This window comes from Tupaia chinensis, unplaced genomic scaffold (assembly GCF_000334495.1).
Source record: "Tupaia chinensis unplaced genomic scaffold, TupChi_1.0 Scaffold000034_1, whole genome shotgun sequence".
Lineage (NCBI taxonomy): Eukaryota > Metazoa > Chordata > Mammalia > Scandentia > Tupaiidae > Tupaia > Tupaia belangeri.
Window position 1 is genome coordinate 72,627 of NW_006159464.1, and position 7,619 is coordinate 80,245.

General features: G+C 35.2%; 1 pseudogene; it reads right to left on the minus strand.

Annotated features, from left to right (window-relative positions):
• Positions 1–2,464: 2,464 nt before the first annotated feature.
• On the minus strand, positions 2,465–3,465 carry LOC102492331 (heterogeneous nuclear ribonucleoprotein D-like; annotated as a pseudogene).
• Between the last annotated feature and the right edge of the window lie 4,154 nt (positions 3,466–7,619).

Below are 7,619 nucleotides of genomic sequence, written 5' to 3' on the forward strand. Positions count from 1 at the left end.
CCCAGGGGGAATGGGCACGCCGCAATCCCTTCTCCTCCATTCTCCTCTCGGGATCTTGGGCACGCATGCACATGCGCCAGGCGTGAGTTTTAAGCCAATGGGTCCGGGATGCAAACCACGGTCGACTGCGTGGGAGTCCAACGACATAGCCATTATGCTAACTGCTGGTTCCCCAGTTTCCATCTTTTAATAGGTTTGATCATTTTTTTATTTATTTTTTTTGAAAGCCGCTTGAGTTCCTTCCTGTGTGTTCTGATTATCAGTTCCTTATCTAAAGCATAACTTAAAAAAATATTTCCCATTTTTGAGGTCTGTTGATTCATACTAATCACTGTGTCTTTTGCTGTGCATATACTGTTCGATATCCAAAATATTTTCTATTTTGTTTAAAGTGGAAAGTACTGAATTATATATTTTAAGAGTTTTAGGTGAAGAGTGCTTTTGCATTTTATAAGATAAACATGTAAATGATTCAAGTTTAAAGCTGTTTGACTTTTTAAAATGACATTCTTCCTGATATTTTCTTGCTCTATGTTGGATGACACAGTGATAGGAAGACTCACTGTTGACATAGTATGAAGTATAGAGCTTAGAAATACAACTGACATCTAATTTTGAAAATTAACAAGAATTTATATGTTTTCTATTGTGCAATACCTTATGGGAAGCAATGACCTTTGGGAAAGTGTATGCACTGCTCCTAGGCCATGTTTGTATAAGTATTTAAATAAACACATATACCTGAAAAAAATTTCTTAATCTGATGTAATTCCATTGTCTATTTTTGGGATTATTGACTGTGCTTTGAGGGTTTTATTTAAAAAGACTTTGCTTACCTGAATGTCTCCCAGAGATTCTCCAGTGTTTTCCAGCAGTAGTTTTACAGTTTCACATCTTAGGTTTAGATCTTTGATCCACTTGGAGTTGATATTTATCAATGATGAGAGGTAGGAGTTTAGATTCATCTTTCTGCAGGTAGATATCCAGTTTTTCCAATGCCATTTATTAAAGAGGTTTTTCTTTTCCCACTGGATTGATTGGTATCCTGTGTCAAAAATCAGTTGGTTGTATGTTTGGGAATTTTTTCTGGGTCTTTATTCTGTTCCATTGGTTCACATGTCTGCTTTTGTGCCAATATCATGCTGTTTTGATTCTCGCAGCTTCACAGTATAGTTTCAGGACAGGAAGTGAGATGACACTCACTCCATTCTTGTGCAGCATTGCTTTGGCAATAGAGGTCATTTATGATTCTAGACAAATTGTATGATTGTCTTTTCTAGATCTGTTAAGAATGTCTCTGATACTTTGATTGGAATTGTATTAAATATGTAGATTAATTTGGGTAGAATTACATTTCATTTATATTAATTCTTCCAGTCCAGGAACATGGGATGTCCTTCCACTTTTTTGTGTCATTTTCAACTTATTTTTTAGCTTCTCATGTGTTTTTTATGGAGTCTTTAATTTCTTTGGTTAGATTTATTACTACATATCTTATAGTTTTTGTGGCTATAGTAAATGGAGTTACTCTCTTCAGTTCTATCTCAGTTTGCCTGCCTTCGTATATAGAAATGCTATAAATTTCTGTATGTTGATTTTTTATCCTGCAGCTTTACTGTATCCATTTATCACTTCCAGGAATTTTTTCGTGAATAGCATTAGGTCTTCTATATAAACAATGTCTTCTGCAAATAGAGATAATTTCACCTCTACTTTTCGTATTTGAATGCCTTTTATTTTATTCTCTTTTCTGATTGCGTTGGTGAGAACTTCCAGTACTATACTTAAAAGGAATAGAGAAAGTGGGCATCTTTGTTTTGCACCAATTTTAACTGAGAAAGCTATCAGCTTTTCCCCATTCAGTATGATATTACCAATGAGTTTTTCATAGATAGCTTTTTTATTCTCATAAGGAAGCATTTACTTGAGGTTTAATATAAAATCATACAAATAAATTTTTTATAAACACAAAATCAACATTGAATCATAATACAGATAACAAAGGACAATGTAAAAACAAAGAAAACTAATTGCTGGCTATAAACAGTTGGACACAGTTGTGTCTTTTTTTTGTTGTTGTTTTTGGAGAGATTTTTGCTATAGGGCATGCACGCTCGCCAGACAAACAGAGAGAGACAGAGAGATAGAAAGTGAGAAATTACCCCCCGGGGGGATGGCCACACCACAATCCCTTCTCCTCCATTCACCTCTCGGGACCTTGGGCACTCACGCACATGTGCCCAGCGTGAGTTTCAAACCACCGGGTCTGGGACACAAACCGTGGTCGACTACATGGGAGTTCAGTGATATAGCCATTATGCTAACTGCTGGTCCCCAAACAGTTGTGTCATGTACACTTCAAGGTCTTTTACAAAATAATCGTCTTAGATTGACAGAAGACAAATCGTCAATGTCATCCTGCAAGATGGATTACTTTAACATCTCCTATTTTCTCCAAAGTCCTTTAGTATGGCTGGTAATTGTTTTGGTGATTGGCACTCCCTCAAGATGCCTTGCCATAAATTACTCTGTTGGCCACTGTAGTCTGCATATCCCTCTCCATATCCATAGCTCTCATAGTTTATACCCAATATAATCATATCTGCCATAGCCACTATAGTTTTGATCACCGTCACAGGCACTATTGTAATTTCTATGTCCTTGATCATAATATTTACTAAATCCTTGATTCCAGTTCTGGCCCTGACTTCAACGATAACCCCTATTACCATCTCTTCCATTAGTTGCAGCATCTCTTCCTTATTTTGTTGTTGTTGTTGTTGTTGTTGCCTATATACCTCTTTGGGTTGTGTAACCTTGACTTCACACTTCCCAGAACCAATTTGATGGTATTTGCTTTCTAATAATTTCTTTACTGGTTCTTTATCTGTATATGTGATAAAACAAAATCCTCTTATTTCATTTGTTTTTGTATCCATGGGAAGTACAATGTTTTCAATCTCTCCAAAGGTTCTGAAATATTCTTTGATTTGTTTTTTAGAAGTATCTGAACTCCAAAGGTTCTGAAATATTCTTTGATTTGTGTGTTAGAAGTATCTGGGCTCATTCCACCCACAAAAACCTTTTTGAGAAGTTCTTTCCCTTTTAAAGCTTTGGCCCTTTTGGGGTCTATCAACTTGCCATCCAGTTTGTGTTCCTTTAGTTCCAAAACCTTATCAACACTAGTGTCATCCTTGAAAAGCACAAATCCAAATCCTCTTCATAGTCCCATGACTGGATCTATTTTAATTGTGCAGTCTACAGCTTCCCCAAATCAAGACAAATAAATCAAGACAAATATTTAAATATTGCATCTCAGCTCAAGCCTCAAATAAACATTTTACAGTCCTTCTGCTGATTATCGCTGGTGTCAATCTTGGATCCCTCGGAGAATCCCTCTGTGTTGTCATACTCATTCATGTCCTCCATGGTGGTGGTACTGTAGGCAGGGGGGTGCTGGCGTGCAGTTCTTTTCCAGGTAGCAGTGGTGGCAGAGCATTGTATGGCTCATAGATAGCTTTTATTCTGTTGAGAAATGACCCTTCTTCTATGGCAATTTTGCTGAGTCTTAATCATGAAGGGAAGTTGTATCTTATCAAATGCTTTTTCTGCATCAATTGATATGATCATATAGTTTGTATCTTTCTTTCTGCTAATATGGTGTATTACATTTATGGTATTGCATCCCTGGAAAAAGGCCTACCTGGTTGTGATGTATAACGTTTTTTATGTGATGCTGGATTTGGTTTGCTAGTATCTTGTTGAGAGTTTTGCATCTATATTCATCAGAGATATTGGTCTTTATTTTCCTTCCTTTTCATTATCTTGTCTATTTTAAGAATAAAGGTTATGGAACCTTCATAGAATGAATTTGAGAGAGTTCCATCCTTTTGGATCTTCAGAAATAACTTGAGTAGAATGGGGGTTAACTCTTCTTTAACAATTTTAAGAATTCCAAGGTGAAGACATCAGGATCAAGACTTGCAAAAATTCTTAACAAGATACTAACAAATTGTATCAAACCACATATATAGGGATTATTTATCATGACCAGGTAGGCATTATTTCAGGGATGCTAGGATGGCTCAACTTAAGCAAAACCATAAATGTAATAAACCATGTTAACAGAAAGATATTAAAATTAACTCATAAAATCTATGTCATTTCTATATACAAACAGCGTGCATACAGAGGCAGAACTGAAGAAATTAATCTCATTACCATAACCACAAAAGTATAAGATACCTCAGAATAAATCTATTCAATGAAGTCAAAGACCTTTAAAAGTGAAAAAATGAAAATATTTTAAAAGAATTGAAAATGACACAAGAAAGTGGAAGGACATCCCATATTCTTGGATTGGAAAAATTAAAATAATCAAAATGGCAATCCTACCCAAATTAATTTACAAATCTGATGCAATCCCTATAAAATTACAAGAAGCATTCTTCACAGATATAGAAAAGACAATCATAGAATTTATCTGGAATCATAAAAGACCTCTTATTGTGAAACAAATTGTATGTAATAAGAGTAGAGTGGGTGGCAAATCTCTCTCCCTGACCCCAAAGTATATTGAAAATCTGTGATAATCAGAACAGGATGGTAATGGCACAAAAATGAATATGTGGATGAATGAAACAGAATAGAGACCCAGAAATAAACTGTAAAACATACAGCCAACTGATCTTTGACAAAGGGTACCAGTCAATCCAGTAGGAAAAGGAAAACCTCTTTAGCAAATGATGCTGGAAAACTTTGGTATCCACCTGCAGAAAGATGAATCTGACCCCCTATCTTCACCATTAACAAAATTCAACTCAAAGTGGATCAAAGATCTAAACCTAAGACCTCAAACTATAAAACTACTGGTGGAAAACACTGCGGAAACTCTGGGAGACATTCAGGTAGGCAAAGACTTCTTAAATAAGACCCCCAAAGCACATGCGATAATCCCAAAAGTAAATGAGTGTGATTACACCAGAGGAAGAAGTGTCTGCACAGCAAAAGGCTTAATAATTAAAGTAAAATGACAATCTTCTTAATGAGATAACATTTTTATAAACTGTTCTTCTAATAAGGGACCAGTAACCAGAATACACAGGTAAATCAATTGACTTATCCAGAAGAAAAAATATTATCCCAATTAAAGGATGGGAAAATGAACTGAATATACAACTCTTTATGGAAGACATATGACCAAGCAAAACAAATATAAAAATGCTTAACATCCTTTATCTTAAGGGAGATGCAGGTCAAAACAACAATGAGATACCAACTAATCCCAGTAAGAATGACTTGGACTAAAAAATAAATAAATTATTAGTGCTGTTGGGACTGCAATGAAAGGGGAACACTCTTACATTCTTGGTGGGAATGTAGATTGATCCAGTCATTGCGTAGAACAATAAGAATGTTCCTCAAATAACTACAAAAAGAACTACCATTTAATCTAGCAATTTCACTCCAAGGCATCTATACAAAGGCCAGGAGAATGCTCAGTTGGAAAAGTGCTTGCACATCTATGTTTATTGCTGCATTTTTTGATTGCTAAGAAAATTAAACAACCCACATGTCCACAGATGAATGAATTGCATAAATGTGGCTCATAAACTCCATGGAATACTATTGAGCCATAAAAAACAAGACCCTCAAATTTCATAGAAAGTGGAATAATATGGAAGATTTACTTCTGACGGAAGTGAGCCAGTCTATGAAAGAGAGATATTGTATGTCTTCACTTAACATATACTGACTGTCCACACTCTATGGTAGAGTTAGAATGATTGGAAGACATAAAAACATTGAAAATAGTTATATACACTTATGGCACTGTGTAAGAAGGGTTGGAGATGGTGGGAGAGAGAAAGAGTATTGGGAAGAAAATTAGGGAGAAAAAATATGGAGGTAAGAAATTTGTCAGACACAGAAATATTTTATTACCTGTTTATGATAACATGTATAATATTCTTAACTGTGCTGGTTATGGTGTATTTCATGTTGGGTAAATTCTCTTTACAAGCTAAATGATGTACAGTGATTGACTGCATAAAATAAATAAATAAATAAAAAGATACCAAGGCAGGAATAACAAAAAGTAATATAAATTAATCTGACTTCATCAAATTAAAAAAAAAAAAACTTTTCTGTATCAGACATTATGAAGAAAATAAAAAGACAGCCTACATAGTAGGTAAATCTTTGAAAGTTATATATCTAATATTGGTCTACTATCCAAAATATATATGAAACTTTTGAATTCAACAATAAAAATAAAGATAACCAATACAATGACATGTAGACATAGGACATAAATAGAATGTTTTCTGAAGAAGATATACAAATCTGCAAATGGGGGAGGGTGAGAAGAAGGGAAGCAAGTGGAGGAAATATGAAGCAAATTATTTAAGGGACACAAAAATGAAAAATTATGTTTTGATGATATCAAGTATGATCATATCTTTTTATTTGAAAGAGAGAGATTTTTGCTGTAGAGCACATGCACTCACCAAAAGATAGAGAAATACAAAGTGAGAAATCACCTCCCAGGGGAGATAGCTATGGTGCAATCCCTTCTCCTTCATTCTCCTCGTAGTATTTTGGGCACCTGTGCACATGCCAACAGGTCTGGAACTTGAACCACGGTTGACTACATGGGAGTCCAGTGACATAATCATTATGCCAGCTGCTGGTCCCAAGTATGATAATATCTTTAACTGGACTTAAATGCAATGTATTCATGTTGAGAAAGTTTATTTGACAAGGTGTAATAATATAAAGTAGCTAAACGTATAAAATAAAAAAAATACTGACAATTCTCAGTGTCATTAGTCATTAGGGAAATGTAAATCAAAACTGAGATAACCCTTTAAATCTATAGGGATGGCTATAATTTTTTGAAAAACAGAAAAGCTAACTATTGCTGAGAATGTGGAGAAGTCAGAACTCTCATTGACAGTCTCTTTACACTTCTTATTTCATAAATGTAATTAGCTTAAGTATTTCCTCTAAATACAGTGAGTATGACATACGGTGTTACAGTTTTGGCTTCAACTATCAAGATTTTTAAAATTCATAAGAACAAAGATACTCATGCAGCTTTGTTGCTGCAGAGTTTGGGCTGAAACTGATCTCTGCACCAGGACCTATTGTGAATATTAGAGGAAAAGGTGAAAATAGACCGTCAACTAATCTGCCTCCCATGACTTCATTTTACCCCATTCATGTCAGGTTAAAGGGAAGTTTTAGCTTTCCATGAATCCTGTGGATAACACAAACAAGGAAACAGAAGTGACAACTAGCTTCACTTTGCTCCATCTGATTCACTCTATTGAAGTTCAACTCCTTAACTAGGCCCCACTATTCTACCAAAGGCCTTACAACATAAAGTACTTCCTGGCTCAGACTGGCATCTTGTTTTGTCCCATTGCTGCTGAATGGGGGTAAAGACTGGCTCTGCACTGAATCCTTTTCATCTGGCAGGAGCTTATAGTCTCATGGTAACTAGTTCTACCTCATTCCGTCTAAGAAGTTTCCTTGTTCTACAGGATACAGATGCAAATTTAGTATTAACTTCTCTTAGTTTTTCAGTTATACTTCATTCCAACTCCTGCTTAATC